Below are 17,176 nucleotides of genomic sequence, written 5' to 3'. Positions count from 1 at the left end.
AGCTAAGAATTGTAGACATCTGCTTTGAAAGTAGAATTATAGACTTAGGGGGTCATTATGACCTTGGCGGTCTTAAGACCGCCAGGGCCAATGTGGCGGTCCAACCTCAACATTACGATTGTGGCGGTAGCGCCATGGTTGGACCGCCAGCACCTCCAGATTAAGAGTTTTCGTCTGTTTGGAGGTGCTGGGGGTCCTAATCCACCAGGGCAGCGCTACCCTGGGGATTATGAGTCCCTTCTCCGCCAGCGTTTTTGCCATGAAAAGGCTGGCAGAGATGGGGTGCTGAACTCTCCATGCACTTGGCATGGGTAGTGCAGGGACCCCGCTGGCCAGCCCCGTCGCGATGTTCACTGTCTGCTTTGCACCCTACCCACTATGGCATTTCCGCCGGCTCTATTATGAGTCAGAGACAATGCTGTAGGCCTTTGCCCGCTGGCCCAGAGGGCAGAAACACTGTTTCCACCTGCTGATCCAGCGGTAAACTCGTAATGGGGCCCACAGGAAGGCGGTCGCACTGGCGGCAACCTGCCCGTCGGGACTTAGGTGGATGGGCTTTTCCGTCCACCGAAGTCATAATGACCCCTTTAGTGTGTCTCCGATCTATGAATTTGTCTGGATTTTGCACTTTCTGAAACAATGTCACCTGTTCAAGCTTTGTCCTCAGAAGTTGAAAACAGACTGATGCTTCTGATATGGCTTGTGGCCTTGTAAGTCTGAAAGGAAAGCTCTATTGTATATGTTTGACAGACTTTTATCAGAGCTTAGCGATTAAAAAGGCCTGCTCAGTCAAAAGAAATATGTTAACAGAAAATCCTTCTATGTATCCTTTTTTGCCAGTTGGAATCCCCAGAAATAGCTTACTTTCCATTATTTTGAACAGAGCTCTTTACCTCTACCTGGAGGTTACCAGAGAAGCTACACATGGCATGCCACCCTCTAATTAGCACTATGTGAGGACATGTATGTTGCACTGCTTACAAACATAATTGTTTCTAAGCATTTTGTGCAACAACGGACCAGTACTTGATGGTTTTTGTAGGGCTTCAACATTGATCTGTTAGGAGAAAAATTGATTGAACATGAAAACTCTAGCAAATCTCTGTTCTACTCCCTATTTTATATTTTATCACATTATGACAATTTTGGGGCTTAGTTGTTTCAAAAGGATGCATCTTGTGTTGCTAACCCACTAGCCTCCTGTTTTGGAACCCCTGAATACAGCTCCAATGACATTCCCATGTTTTGCAGCATTACCTGAGAGTTCCTAAATGCCCCAGTGCAATTTGAGGCCATAACGGACAGGGAATTGGACACAGATTTGGGGGAGAGATGTATCAATATAGTAGAGGGCATCAAGGGTAAAGGATAGGTAATGAATGTATCACCTGGATCAGAGTAAAATAACCTAGACCAAGAAAGAGTGGATGTTGAGGCATCACAAATGTCTTTGTATGTAAATAAAAGAAAACATTTTTATATCAAAGTCGATGACGGGTGCAGTGGATGTTGGTGTCAATAAGGAACAATTTTGAGGTGCCTTTCTTTTTTTGTCCTGTACACCTGGAATCAGTGCCTAATTTGAGCCACCACTTTCTGGTGCTCAGCACTGGCACTTAATTGTCAACATTGACACTTATGACAGCTGGCTCATGGGCTTGCTATTTGTGTAATTTAGAGATTAGCAGATCAATAGTTGTTTATTAATTCAAAATATATTAAAGTAACTAATACCTGTTGCCTGCCCAAGCCTTTCGCCTAGCTTTGCGGGCCTCGGACAGTCTGAAATGTCACACAGTGTGATGGTTATTAGTTGTCTAGGTGCTGTCATTGGCAACACTGGCAGGGGCAATGGGTGGTGCAAGATGCGATGGCCTCCTCACGAGGGCCCTGGCAATTATTTATTTACAAACTCAGCACTAAGAATCATGTACACAATTGGAGGGAAACAAGTTTGCACACAGACAGGAGAAATGTATAAGCCGAGGAGAGAATCTGATCCCAAGTTCCTTTCCCCATATGTTTAAATTTGATGCATTTGGCCTAGATTGTGTTCTCCTGGCTTAAGACAAGTACCTGTAGCAGCTGGCGCTAGTTTTGAAATAGTTTGGTGCTTTAAAGTATTACTGTAGTTATTGGTACTGGTTTAATATGGTGTTGCTTTGGTGGGGGGGGGCAGAGTCTGCTTTCTTTCTTTGTGGAGTACAGTGGGACAGGATTCTCCACCAGTGCGTTTCAATAAAGCAAGCTGAATGTGGTTTCAGCCAACTGATCAGCTTTATGGGTTTCAGTGTGTTAGCAGTGTTTTTCCCATGTTTCCCTATGTTATTGCCTATATGAGAGTGGTGCTGAAGTAAAATGTGAGATTGTTGGGCAAGTTTCGTCTGGAATTTATAGATTTACACACTGGACACAAAGATGGAAGCTGGGCAACAGAAGCAGCCTCCCTTTCTATGGCGCTTTATCACCTCCATGGATTCTTGGTGGGTGTGTAATGCATAATAATTTAATAAGATATCTTTACATTCAGTTTGCAGTTGTAGCTTTAATTACAGGATATTCCTAATCACAAACAGATGCTCCTATTCAGCCAGCAAACTTGCTACAACAGTGAAACCCAAAGCACTGCCCCAGGATTTCCCCAACTCTGGAGAGTGAATTCTGACATTTCTTCTTGACTCTTCCCTTTCCTTGGCCCACCGGTCCTCCTTCCTTATTTACACTGTTTGCCTAGATAGTGGCCTCCGACTCGGCTGAGAAACACATGGGATGGGGGTGGGTAGACCAGCGAAGAGCAGCAAGGTATAGAGAACGGAGAGGCGTAGTGAAGGAGGTAAAGTAGAGAGAGGGGAGGTAAAGCTACAGATAAGTTGGAGAGAGACATAATATACAGAGAGTAAAGGCGAGGCAGCCAGAAAATAACCTACATGGAGATAGGTAGGAAATGAGTTAGAGGAATAACTAAAGGTTTAGAGTGAGGGAGAGGGCCAGAGGTGGGCAGAATTACGCGTAGACAGAGGGGTGGTGTACACTTATGGGTCAGCTTCAGAGGTGAGTTAGAGAGAGTGGTTAGAGAGGAGTAGGGGCAGAGAGGTAGAGGTGAACATGTAAAGGTAGCCAGAGAAGTATAGAAAGTGATACGCGATGCAGAGTCCGCACAGTGATGCAGAGGAGTAACATGAGAAGAGATATAGGAGGACAGGTCAGGTAAAGCGAGGGTTGAGGGGACAAAGAAATGAACTGGTAGTAGAGAGACTAGGGTGCGGAAAGACATGAGGTCGGTCTGTATGTAGCAAGAGAGTGAAGTGGAGACTGGTGAGATAGGTAAATATGTAATGGGAGAGACAAAGGAGGTATGGAGGGTGAATTGCAATAGGGAAAGTAGTCGAGGGAGATGAGGTAATGATTGATACATGGAAGGGGTAGAGATAGAGAAGAGGTAAGGTAGTTGTAGCGGAGATGGAAGACTTGCAGAAAGAGCATTGAGAAGTGAGTGAGTGGTGAGGTAAAGTGAAAGGTTGGGGCGAGCAGGCAGGAAAGAGGAGACATGAAAACAGGAAGTCAAGAGTGCAGATATCCGCTCAGTGGTGGAGAGAGGGGGTGAGGTGGTGAAATGGAGCATGAGCGGTGGTATTGAGAGGTGTACAAAGAGGTGAATGACTATGTGGTGAGCAAAAAGGTGTAGTTAATCATGTGTAGAGATAGGTACTAGAAAGAAAGAAAGGTACAGAGAGTGATGAGTTAGAAGTGAGCTGAAAAAAGGAGTAAGACATGAGACAAGATGATTAGTTTTTTTATGTAATTGCCACCATCTGCCTAAGAGTGCCAGGGTTCAGCTTGGGAGGCTTGCAAGCACAGGAAGCTCCAGGAAGTGAGCAAGCCCATTTGTTAAACCAAAAGCTCATTGGCAAGCACGTGCGATTGTTAATATTGTATTTATTTTTTATGGCACACATCTGCCACACAAACAAAGAAAATATCCTGGCCACTTTATACTTAACAATAAAGCACTGATGTGGGTGTTCTATTCGTGATGGTCTTTAAAAATGCCTTTCAATTGTGTCACTCGTTTTCTTATTTGTGAAGGAGAAAATAATAAATCCAGACATAAGCAAGAACTCAACTTTCAGGCAGATATAATATTACTTAAACAATTTATAATATAAACCTTTTAAATAGGGGCACGGGCAAAATATATATATAAAATGTAAATAATAACACACTTAAAACCAGCTTTGCAACTGAAGAGAAATGAGCTATTGTTGGGAGGATGCGAACAATGTTCACAGACCAGTGAGAGCTGCTGCCTTGCCATGCCCCCTGCTAACCATTTCAGATTCTGAAAGTTGCCTAAAACATGGCTTTTCTGCAATCGCTCTAGTGTCAGCTTCTAGTTTCTTTCCTCCTGTTGTCTGTTGTTTTACTTCTTTATCCAGACATCTTCACCGGGTGTGTCCCATCTCTCATATGCAGAGCTTCCAGAGAGGTCACATGAGCTCTGTGTCACAAGACATGCCAATCTCAGTGAAATGGCCTGCTTCTCAATGCATGAGAAAGCACAGCAAATTATTTGCCTTGAGTTTTTTCTGAGACCTATCAGGACCCCATCAGCTGACTCACACCATGGAAAGCTCTCAGTTGTCTTCATTATAAAATGCCCCCTTATTACTGAATTTCAGTTTGCCTTTCCTAAAATCGTAAAAACTAAGTATTCAGGAAGTCAAAACATAGATAAAGTATAATAATTCATGCCCGATTTCTTTCTTTTTTTTTTTTTTTTTGTTTCAAAAGTTTTATTAAGAATATATAAGGCGGTACATACAGCATATAAACAAACTGTTTAGCTTTCAAAACATTGTTTTTGTTCGTTTACCACAATTATTTCCATTGTAAGCATATATACATGTACTGTCAGGTAAGTAAAAATTCCCAGTGGCATAGTTGAGTTGTATACCCTTATTTTGAAGAAGAGTGGAAAACAGGTGAGGGGGGTGGTAAAGGGAGGGGGAGCGAGGATAGAGTTGTGTAGGAGGGGTTGGTCTTGGTATAGGGGAGAGGCAAAATAGTCATATGAAATGGGGAGGGGGAGGGAAGGGAAAGAAAGAGGGAGAAAGAGGAAAGGTAATCGCGGGGGAATGTAGAATGAAGAGACTCGAGGTAGGCAGGGGGTCTTTGTATCCTGAGACTAGCTTGTTCAGGCCTAAGAGTAGATCGTTCTGTACTTCTCCGTCTGTAGCAAGTTATTATCTAGGGGTAGATAATATGTATGATAGGTATGGTAAGGTCGGTTAGAGAGTGTCTACATCTTATATGAGTTGATTTCTCAGTCCTTGTTTGTGTTAGGAAGCGACTTGTATTACTATGTTGGGTAGTTCAGGGTCTCGGGCATGTGACAAAATTAGAGGCCTGTGGATTGATAAAGAGAGAGAAAAAAGAGAGAGAGAAGAGAGGATAGCGTAGATGGGGAGAGAGAGAGGGGGCAATAGGAGATTAAATGTGTTTCCGGAGTCTAGGATTCTCAGAGGGTGATTGGTAATTAATATTCCCTAATCATTGAACATTGATCATCCGTTGGTCATCCACCAGCCGCTTCATGGTCTCTTCAAGAATGGGCGCCAGACCTCCTCAAACTGTTCTGCTTGGTCCTGTAGGTTATAAATCACTCGTTCATGGGTAGCCGTTTGATACATGGCCGTCATCCATTCCATGGGTGTGGGGGCAATGCTAGATCTCCAGTGCCGGAGTATGCATATTTTGGCCGTGGCTAGCGCCGTATGGATTAATCGTTTATGTGCCCGCGATAGGGAGGGATACGGGCGAATGTCATGTAGAATGATAAATGCTGGTGGGGTCGGTTTTGGTATCTGTATGAAGTCCGATAAGGCGAGGCGTACCGCGTCCCATAGTGACTGTACCGTGGGGCAGTGGCATAAGATATGAAGTTGGTCGCAATATGGCTCTGTGCATCTCCAACAGTTCGCGTGAGGTATCAACCCTGCCCTGAAAAGTTTAACGGGGGTCCAGTACCATCCCTGAAGGATTTTAAATAGGCAAAATTTCAGGCGTGCTTCACGTACGCCCCTGTCGAGGGCTTCTAGTATGTCTGGCCATTCTTCGTCCGTGTAGGTTATCTCTAGTATGTCCTGCCACTTTAAGCGTAGTCGTTCAAGTAAAGGCTGAGAGTAAAGGTGGTTAGTTAATTCGGCATAGAGGCCAGCCAAGACGCCTTTTTGTCGGCCCCATTTCTGAAGATAGGTGACGATGGGTGAGGTTTTGAGCAGCCACGGGGGGGTTCCTAATGTTCTCCGCATACAGTGTTTGAGCTGTAGATATCGCCACTCCTGGTTACTTTGGATACCGAATTCTTCCTGGAGGGAGGCGAATGTGCGGAAGCTATCTCCATCTATTATGTGAGATATATTGTGAATACCTGCGTCGGACCATTGGGGCCATCTGAGAATAGTCCCTCCTATTTTAATGCTTTTATTCCCTGCTATGGGAGCCTGAGTATGCAGGGAGGGGTGTACTCCTAGTAGTCGATGGGCTCTGCACCACGCTGTGTTTGTAGCCTTGAGGATGGGGTTAGTTAAAGGAACGTGGTCGGCGTATGTTCCTCCCATCTCCGTATACTGTCCATATAGGAGTTTCTCTGTGATCACCCATTGCGGTGGATCGGCTATATCCGGAAGCGTATATATTAGCTGTGAGAGTTGGAGGGCCAGAGAGTATTGTTCTACCGAGGGTAGTCCTAATCCTCCGTAGAGCCGTCGTGCCAGTATTATTGCAGGTTTCAGTCTTGGGCGTGAGGAGCCCCAGACGAAGGCCCTTATGGATGCGTCTATTAATCGGAGTGAGGAAAGAGGTATCTGTAGGGGAAGCATGCCTAACACGTATGTGAAGCGTGGTAAGGTGACCATTCTGACCGCCTGTGTCCTGCCCCACATGGACAGGCCTAGTAGGGACCATTTGGCAAAGTCTTGTTTCATTTTAGATATAAGGGGGTCTATGTTGTCCCTGACCATATGTTCTAGACCTCTGTTAATAAACGTTCCTAAATATTTAAGGCGGGTCGGGGTCCATTTGAATTGAAGGCCATGTATCGCTGCCCTCGTCGTTATGCGGGATAATGGTAGTGCCTCACTTTTATCCCAGTTTACCCGATATCCGGATAGGGATGCAAAGTCTTCTATAGTGGAAAGTAGTGCTGGGAGCGAGGTTTCTAGATCGGACATTGTTAACAGAATGTCGTCTGCGTAGAGATATATTTTGGATATGCCCCCGGTGATATGGATCCCTTTTATTTGGTGAGAATTTCGTATGGTGGCAGCTAGGGGTTCCATGGCCAATAAAAATAGAAGTGGCGACAAGGGGCATCCCTGGCGTGTGCCCCTTCCGATAGGGAATGGGTCTGACATGATGCCCCCACAGTTAACCTGTGCTGTGGGGTGGTCATATAATAAACGTACTTTAGAGATAAATTGTTCCCCCAGGCCAAAATGCTTCATGGTTGTGAATAGGTAGGGCCACTCAATGCGGTCGAATGCTTTCTCCGCGTCTAGGGACAGGGCTAGGGCTTCGTCAGGTAATTGTATGGATTCTAACAGTGTATGGCAAAGAGTTCGCATATGATTTCTGGAGGTACGGCCTGGTACAAATCCTACTTGGGTATTGTGAATCAACGATGGTATCACCTTGCGGAGCCGCGCTGCTAGAACACTGGCTAGGAGTTTGACATCCCCATTCAAAAGGGAGATAGGACGGTAACTGCCGCAAAGAAGGGGGTCCCTCCCTGGCTTAGGCAAGATGACAATCGTGGCTTTATTGGATAGAGCGCCCAGGGAGCCTTCTTGACATGCTTCCGTCAGTGCTTCATGTACTGCGGTTATTGCCTCCTCCCCAGCCCATTTATAGAATTCCGCAGGGAATCCGTCCTCTCCTGGTGATTTATGGTAGGGGAGGCTTGTTATAACTTGGGTTATCTCTTCTTTGCTTATGTTACCGTCCAAGAGGGCCCTGCCTGCCTCAGACAGACGGGGTAGATTGGCCGCGGCAAGGAATGTCTCCATTTGTGTTTGATCTGTCGTTGTTTCAGGAGTGTACAAATGTCGGTAGTACTTGGCGAACTCGTTTACAATGTCTTGTGGGCGAGTTAGCACTGCTCCTGAAGAAGATGTTATGGCCGCAATGGCAGAGGCTGCCTCTCTTTGTCGGAGCTGCGCCGCTAGGAGGCGACCTGCTTTTTCCCCTTGTTCGTAATGGCGGCCTCGCAATTTTTGCAGTGCGTATTCCGCCTGAGATGTATAGAGTTCATTGTGTGCCATGCGGGCCTGTTCTAAGGCGTGTCGCAGCCTAGGGGATGGTTGGGCGGTATATTGTTTAGTGAGGTCCCGTATCATGGTCTCTAAGGTGGTTTGGCGGGCTATTCTGTCTTTGTTGGCCAGTGCTGCATCTCGCATCATATTCCCTCTTAGGGTTGCTTTTGCTGCCGCCCATAGGATCCTTTTTGAGGATACAGTGCCTGAATTCTCGGCCATGTATGTGGTTACATGAGCTTTTAATTGTTCCTTCCCTTGAGGAGAGCGATATCTGTGTACAGCCAATCGCCATGGTTTACGACCAGAGAAGGAGAGTCCCACCTGGATCCGGATTAGTATTGGGGAGTGATCTGAGAGCCCACTGTCTAGGATACAGGTGTCTTGTATATGAGGGATTACAGTGTGTGATACTAAGAAATAATCCAGACGCGATTGGGTGCCATGGACGGTGGATAAGAAAGTATATTCCTTATCTTTCGGGTGTTGTATTCTCCAGCAGTCCACCAGACCGACGTCAGTGGTCAGGTCTGTCAGAAGCGCTCTGTCGTGATTGTTACATACATCGACAGGGCCTGTCCTATCCATTATGGCGTCTTGGACGAGATTCCAATCTCCCCCGATTATGTATCGAGTAGTTCCGATTTCTGTCAGGAGGCGATTTAGCTGTAGAAGGAATGGGCGTTTTGGGCCGGTTGGTGCGTAAACGGATCCCACGCATAAAACAGTGTCCCCTAGTTTTAATTTAGCAAATATATACCTTCCTTCCGTATCATTCCAGGTTTTAATGATAGTGACCGGGAGGGATTTACGCACTAGTATCGCCACTCCACATTTGCGGGGTCCGTTACTTCCAGATTCCTGACTCGTTGGACGGCAGCTGAAGGCAACCCTCCCTACCCAATCCCGTTTAAGTTTACTGGATTCCAGAGTGTCAAGGTGTGTCTCTTGAATCAGGGCTATATCTGTTTTTTTGGATTGAAAATAGGACAGTATCTTTTTCCGCTTAACATAGCTCGTCATGCCGTGTACATTCCAAGAGAGTATGCGTAATGGTCGCGTCGCTTGAGGGTGGGGCTTCGACATATTGGATAATTGTGAGTAAGTAAGCACCCTGTGGGAGATATTGACTTAGTAGTTAGAGTGGGAGTTGTGTTTCGATATGATACGGTGTTTTATTTTATTTTATTTTATACGAGGGTTAGGAGCTGGTGGAGGCCAAGGGAATCCTCTGGAGAAGAAAGAGAAGAGAGAGGAGAGGGTGAAGGAAGAGAGGTAATATAAGTAGGACGAGAGCCAGATGGAGGGGAAATATGAGGGAAAAAGAAGGCAAGGAGAAATGAGAGGGAGAAGAAAAGAGGGAGAAGGGGGGGAAGGGATGGATGCGTGTGCTGAAGTTGAGATTGAGAGTATAGCAAGAGAGCGTGCAATTTGGGGGAAGAAGTGGAGAAGGGTAGGGATGAGGGAGGTTAGGAGTCCAACCTCCTTCGTTCGTTAGGTCTGTAAACGGCGGGACCGATTTCTCTCGGAGCTCTTGTGCCGTCGGGCGATCTCGATCGGGGGGGCGAAGGGGGGAAACAGCAGACAGCCAGTTATCGATATGTCGGTGATAAGGAGGGGTGGGGGGGGGGGGGCACACAGCAGTGCTTATGTTTATGTATCGGGAAGTGGGTCTGTTCATCGGTGGTTAGTGGCTAGTGTATTAGTTATATAACTAAAGTGTATATTGGCAGAAGTAATGATCGGTTAATAACTATAGTACCTGAGCGGCGCTGGAGAGGAGGGAGGGGGTGTCGGGTGTTGATGGGGTATGGTGTTTAGGATGTTGTGCCTAGTACTTGATGTTGTATGGTATCGTAGGGTGTTTAGGAGTTCATAAGATAGGGTCGTAGATTAAAGTAGGGACTGGGCAGACAGAAAGACCGAGACCGGCTGGCGAGGGGAGGGGGGGGGGGCAGGGCAGAGGAGGGGGGGGGAGAGAGCTCAAACAGAGTATTATAGTTCTCGCGTATGCATGGGTACATAAAGATACCAATATACAGTATAATATAATACTTCCTGAGCATTTCTTTTCAACTATAACACTGCCTCGTCTCATCTCGCCTTACAACTGTTCAATGACATATTAGGTTGATCAACATAACATATCCTGGCATCTTATCACATTATCATGTTAGGAGCCATTATGCCAAACGTCTCTCTATTAATCGTAGGATAGGTAATGAGTGTAGCTGAGCCCCGGGTTACGCGAGGATAGTGCGTATCTCATCCTATTACTAACTCCTTGCCGTGTATTATTACATCATAATACTGACCTACTAAGGTCTTGCTTGGTATGTGCCACCATCATAGTCGTTCTGTTGTTGGTGATAGTTTAAGATAGTAATAATAATTAGGATGGGGGTAGGTGCGAACATCTGGGGAAAAGAATAGCTAATAGTTTATAATTTACATTGTGATGTTATAATGTGGTGTGGAGTGGCAGTGTAGAATGTCCTAATATTTCGCTTTGTTATGCGGTATTATGTTGTATTATGTCCTCGTGTTCTATTTTTTTTCCCCCAGTTTCTTATTGTAGAATAAGGTAAAGTCAAGTAGTGGGAGCTTTGATATGTTTCAGGTTATATCGTATTGTTTGTCCCTGTATTGGAATTAATTTATCTTTACGTTGTCTAGTCCCATCCCTTGGGGTGATAATGGGGGCTAAACGGGTCTAATGTCGGCGCTGGTCGAGTGTGGTGTGTATTAGGAAAGTTTCACATACTTTGTTGTTTACTACCATGAGATACTTTGTAGTGTGTGGAATGTAAGGTAAGTTCCATGATAGTTAATTAGTGTTTATTTTTTGTTATCTGTTTAATGCCCCTGTTACCTTGTTACCTTGTTATAGGGTTATAGGGTCGGGACCGGGCCCTTATTCAACATACAGTGAGTTGGTGGGGTCTGATCCCTGTTCTAGTAATCGTCATCTGTTGTGTACTGAGGGCAAATAACGATGTACTGGTAGTTTCCATTATAGGGCCTCGGCTCTAGTCATAAAGAGCATATATTTTTCATGTATCTGGTTTTAACATTGATACTAGCAGTCTTAGACAATTACAATAGTAATACACATATGATCTGGAAAGGTACTCATCCTTCCGCGGAGTCTATAGTTGTTATTTTCGACTCTCTGGCGATAGTCCCATAAGTCGTCTTGTCGCGTTACCTTCTCAAGAAGACCCAGTTGTAGGCTTTAAAGGGGAGCGGGATTTGTCTCTTTCCGATAATTGGGTGTGGGTTACTACTGCGTGTAGAATCTGACCCCTGTCATCATATGATCTAGTTAGTCTCTCCATGTCTCTACCTCTATGACTGGCTCCGGTGTCGTGTAGAGCCGTCTTCACCTGTTCTATTCCCAAGTGGGGGGTTTCGGCCCTATCACTGCCTCCTGCAATGTCATGCTCACTGTCTGTGTTGTAAGAGTCCATAGGCTGTGATTGGAAAGAGTCAAGGAAGAGTCTCAATTCGTCGGGGTTATAAAAGTCCTTGGATACTCCATTTTTTGTAACCCACATTCTTGCAGGGTCAAAGAGACCGTACTTCATCTCTAGTTTGCGAAGCCGGGGTCGTAGGGCTAGGAAAGCCTTTCTACGTTCGTTGGTTTCCTTGGAGTAATCGGCGGTTATTCGGATCTCGTGCTGGTCTATTCGGAAAGGGCCGTGGTTGCGTGCTACTTGGAGTATTTGTCGGGTTTGATTATGCCGCAGCAAGCATGCGATGATTGGGCGGGGCCTTGAGGAGTTGTCAGAGCGTTTTGGGCCTATCCTGTGTGCCCGTTGGAATTCTAGCGGCGGGTCAAAGTCCAATGGAATCATTTTTGGAAGAGTGGAGGTCAGAAAAGTCTGCATATCCGAGCCTTCTTCGTTTTCCGGGATCCCAAGTATGCGGATATTGTCTCTCCGGCTCCGGTCCTCCATGTCCGTTAGTTTGCTCCTGAGGTAGATGAAGTCTTGTTCTCGCACCTGAGACGTGTTAATCTGCGTCTCTAGTGATCCCATGCGTTGTTCTAGCCCTGTCACTCTAGATTGAAAGCCGGCAATGTCAGATCGCATGGATTTGGTTTCTAGTGTCAATGAAGTTATAGAGGCGTCCATCCCCTCTATGCGGCGGCTGACGGTGGTGATCTCTTGTAGTATCCTGTCCATAGTCGTGGATTGATCTTTATCAGGCATCGTGGTGAACTCGTTTAAAGGTGGCGATGTTTGAGGGTTTATCTTCGTGGGGGTTAGGCGTTTGTGTTGTAGCGCTTCTGAGAATAATAGTTGTCGTGCAGGCTTGCTGACAGGTTTATGGTTCGGTTTGTTGCCGGGCATCGCCTCAATTGTCTACAGAGTCTGACCACGTGGGGCCCGAGATTCCCTCCGTAGATTCCGATAAGGATATAGATGTTCGGTGGCTTACACTGGTGTCAGTCCACTCCCTTCTCCTGTATCTCTATTCTCTTGGCTCTCCTCATCCCCGGTGCCCCCCCAGTCGCTCACCCCTCTCGTCCCCTCGCCTCCACGTGCCTCCCGTCGTGCCCCTCTGCCCTCCTCAGTATTAGTTGTCTGGAGGGGGGGGGGGGGAGAAAGTTTATTATCTCAGCGGGAGGGTTTTTGTTGTCCCTCTGTGATGGAAAAGAGGAGAGAAGTCGTGCCTCTGCCTCCGGCGATGCCGTTCTTATTTTGAAGAGATTCGATCCTACCTCTCTTTGGGTTTCTCTCCCGGCTGTCGAAGGGGCCGCACCCCTTTGCTGTGTCTTCCCGTCTCCCTGTAGGGGGGGGGGGAAGGTCCACGGGTGTTTGTTGGCGTTGTAGGGAGATGGATGCGGGTCGTCACGACTCCCGCAGTCCCTGCGGCCTGTTCAGCTTGCTCCTTGCTGCTACGGGCATGCCATCCGCGGTCTTCCGAAGACGCGACTCCGCCCCCTTTTTCCAGGCCTTATCGGCCTGGGGCGAGTCGCGAGTTTCCTGCCTTGCGTCCCGCTCCTACGGGGTCCCCGGACATGGTTCCGTGTCGCCGCTGTTGTAGGGGTGGAGGGGCACCGAACCCGGTGTGTTGTCCGGCTGTCTTCTCGCCCCCGTCGCCCCTCCGGGACCGCCTCGGCGCGGAGCTCTCGCTCTAAGCGGCCATCTTGTTTCGTGGCCCGGCCACGCCCCCCTCATGCCCGATTTCTAAATTTATGGTCTGGCTTGACAACGCAGCTGTCCCCAAATTATTATGTGAGTATCACCAGTAGAGGGGCTTTGGCTCTGACCACATGTTGGGAGCTGGGCGTACATATTTTCATTGGGCAGAAATCGTGTGCTTCCACAAACAAATGCCTGCCCTCCACACAGCTGTGGTGATTTTAACTTTCAGGGGCACACGCACATATGACATTGTAATGCTATTAAGATGTCTTAGACACTGGATTATTTATGGTGTTTTCCCTGGCAGCAGCACGGATGGGAGGAGGGCAGACATTAATCTGCATGGATGTTTAGGCTTGTATTGACATTGCATCTGTCACTGGGCTTTTAACCTATTAAATACCAATATTATTGTACAGTTCTTTTCGTGCACACCAATACATACCCATCCCAATGGTATCTTCCTTTAATACTTAATATTGTCATTTAACTTTCCTGTATAGACAGGCATAGTGTCATTGCAACTGCTTGTTTTTATTGTTATCGTAACTTTAAACCAACAAAGCTCAGAGTTTATGGTGTCTATTAGCAGATCCGCTACCCACCATGTGCCATCCTCTTTATATTGCCTATTTATGTGTACTAATGAGATATTTAGGGAATGTTTCCTTTGGGAAATTAAATAAGGCATGTCTCAGTGAGTCCATTTGTGTATACTGGCATAATGCGATCAATCATCACCCCCCCCCCCCCCCAAACCCCCTTCAGCCTCTGCTATAGTTAATTTTTTTTTTTTTATTATTATTTTTTATCATAAAAGTAAATGGCTTCGGCTTGCCACCAATCCTGTCAACCCGTGTATATGACCTTAAGATTTATTGCATGAAAGTTGACAGTAGTATTTTTTTAGGTGAGCATAGCAGCCCGCAAGCACTGCTTTTCTGACCTGTTATCTATTTGGGCTTTTAACGATGCCCACATCACACCTATCGCTATTGCTTGTTCATTGGCTTGCCCTTCAAAAATCCTTTATCATTGGTAAATTCTTTACGTTTATTCCTCCTTGGGGCGGTTTGGTTACCGCCTTGGTCATCATCCCTGTTACAAGGCTAATTGCACTTTTGCCGATATGTTTGTCTGCAAGCGAACTTCCTTTTCCTTTTGTGTGTCTCTTTCGCGCTTATGGGATGGCGCTTTGAATCGGCTGGGTTATGTCAAACTGTATTACTTTTAATTTTCCATTTATGTGGCAAGAAAAGTCTGTTTAGAAGATTACAACGCTAATAGTTCTAACTGAAGCAAATGCGAGACCCATTGCATTGCAGATGCTAGTTCTTTCTGCTTGTTCTGCTTATGCTCCATTTTTGTTAAAGCTTGTTTGCTTTTTTCAGCTGATAAAGCAGAATAATTGACTATTCATTAGCTAAACTTATAATACCACTTTTTACCACCTGCTGCATCTAGGTCACCACTAAAAACAACTGTCAATCAATCATGATTCAGCTGATTTTGATCGGTATAATTTTGACTTCGTAATTTTTATTTTACAACTGTTTTTTTTTACTGCTCATGGTAAACAAAAGGCTACATCTAATATTTCTTGCCCATGGTTTGCAAGGTAGTGTAGAATGGCAAAGCACATGTTGATTTGAACTTGTAAAAACAGACGAAAACCTGATTTGATATGGGCCTGAAAGAATTATCATTTAATCCTCAGGGCTGGCTAAAAGCGAAGATTAGGAGGAGTCCTAGTGGGTTGAACTCACTGATACTGTGAAAGGAAAACAACCCAAGCTTTTTAGAGACTTATTGCCTCTGGCAATAGATAGAGTATACTTCAACGTGATTCGTCTGTCTCTGCTGACTAGTGGATCTCCCATTTTACTACCCTTTTTAAAGAACGAGAAATGCCTGTGACAATTTGTCATGATTCTCTTGAGCTGGGCTTTCAGAGGTTGCAAGTGTTCGAATGGAAGCCATATGTGTGGCCTTTCACATTAAAAGAGACTCGGGTAGCCCTACACTTACTGAAGCGGGGTAAAGCACCAAGACCCGATGGTATTCCAGGCGATTTGTTTCTTTCTGAGCCGCATATCTTAATACCCTTGTCAATGTTGTTGCAGGGGAAAAAGATCTACTTGAGTTGTGGAGAGGGGCCATTATTGTCTCTATAAGCAGGCAATGAGTAATAATCCAGCAAACTATAGGCCTATTAGTCTTATAGACACTACACACATTTTTTTTTTGCTAGGCATGTGCTTTTGCGACTCCAGACCTGGATGAAAGATCATCAGATCTTCTCTGACTTCCAAGCTGGGTTCTGTGCGAAAATTATTACCATGGACCAGGTGTTTCAGCTATTTGCTAGGAATACATTACATTGGGAAAATAAAATCTTTACCTTACTTTCATGGACTTGAGGGCTGCATTTGACTTGGTCCCTAGGAATTCCTTAAACAATAGGCTATACCTAAACGTCTGTTTGTTTTTATTAGACTGCATACTGACACACATGCCCAAGTTAGATGTAATAGTTCTGAGGATCTTACTGATAGGATTCCCATTATTTGTTGGTTTAGACAGGGGTGTGTTTTAGGCCCCACCTTGTTCTATTTGTATTTCAACAGTCTTCTAGAGTGGATGAATAGTTGGCCAACATGATGCTCCAAACATAGCAATTGCCAATTCTCGCACCCTTATGGGCCTTCAAGTATTGCTGGGGCAATTTCAAAAGTTTTGTGAGAGCAGAGGCCTCAAAATCAATAAGTTTATGGTCTTAAACCCTCACCGATAATTCAAAAATAAAATGGAGGTGGACGGGACACCAACTGAGGGAGTCAGGAATTTTGATTATTTAGGTGTATGAAGACACTTTCAGTAGAACATTATCACCGGTCCTGCAAGTTCATAGAACTACAGCTCTGGGCAGAGCACTCTATAAGGCAGAACTATGGAGATATAGTGATGTCAGTTTGCTTTTGTGAACGAGAAACAGATTTGTAAGGTCATCGCTTAATTTGCCTAACAGTACCGCTATGGTACCTCTGAGGTGGATCTGAACTTCCAGAAGATTGACAATATCACTTAATTAAGTGGACAGATTATGAACTATCTCAGAATTGGCATAATATAAAATGACCCTGAAGGAGCTGATTGCTCTTGATAAGATTTGTTGCACGCCTTGGCTTAAGGTGTTTAAAGAGCTCTACCTTAGCTTACATTTGTCTAAAGTGTGGGAAGACCCAGAAAATATGAGAGGAAATATGGGCACTCCGCTTAAGAGGTCATACTGGTATCATATTCTCTCAGAAGTCTGGCGCAAATCACACCCAGAGAGTCTGACTGAGAAGTTTTTAGCTCATAAGTGTGTGCCGAAATATGAAACGCTGTTGACTAGGATTACTCCCCACACAGCTAATACTTAGTACATTCATTTTAGTTTTGGTTCCCTTCCTGTAAACATATTGACTGTGAAATGGAAGGGGAAAGAAGGTGATACAGGGAAATGTCCTTTCTGCTCGTCATCCGGGGAAACTGAGGCCCACTTTTTGTTTTTTTTTGTCCAAAGTATAGTCAGCCTCGCCTTAAGTGCATTCAACTGATTTGTCACCACGTGGGTGTTGCCCCTTGCACGGGGGCATTGCGTATTCTTAGATTTCATACTTTTTTGCGGATATCAATATATTTAAACTTCGCATGGTACATAAGGGA

At 45.4% G+C, this 17,176-nt stretch overlaps 1 protein-coding gene across 1 annotated transcript in view; it reads left to right on the top strand.

Moving 5' to 3' along the window:
* The window catches only part of LAMTOR1 (late endosomal/lysosomal adaptor, MAPK and MTOR activator 1), a 103,082-nt gene that overhangs the window by 18,775 nt on the left and 67,131 nt on the right, over window positions 1-17,176 (top strand). The gene's annotated exons all lie outside the window — the stretch shown is intronic.

This window comes from Pleurodeles waltl, chromosome 8 (assembly GCF_031143425.1).
Source record: "Pleurodeles waltl isolate 20211129_DDA chromosome 8, aPleWal1.hap1.20221129, whole genome shotgun sequence".
NCBI classification, from domain to species: Eukaryota; Metazoa; Chordata; class Amphibia; order Caudata; family Salamandridae; genus Pleurodeles; species Pleurodeles waltl.
This window is presented reverse-complemented; position numbering and strand designations above follow the sequence as displayed.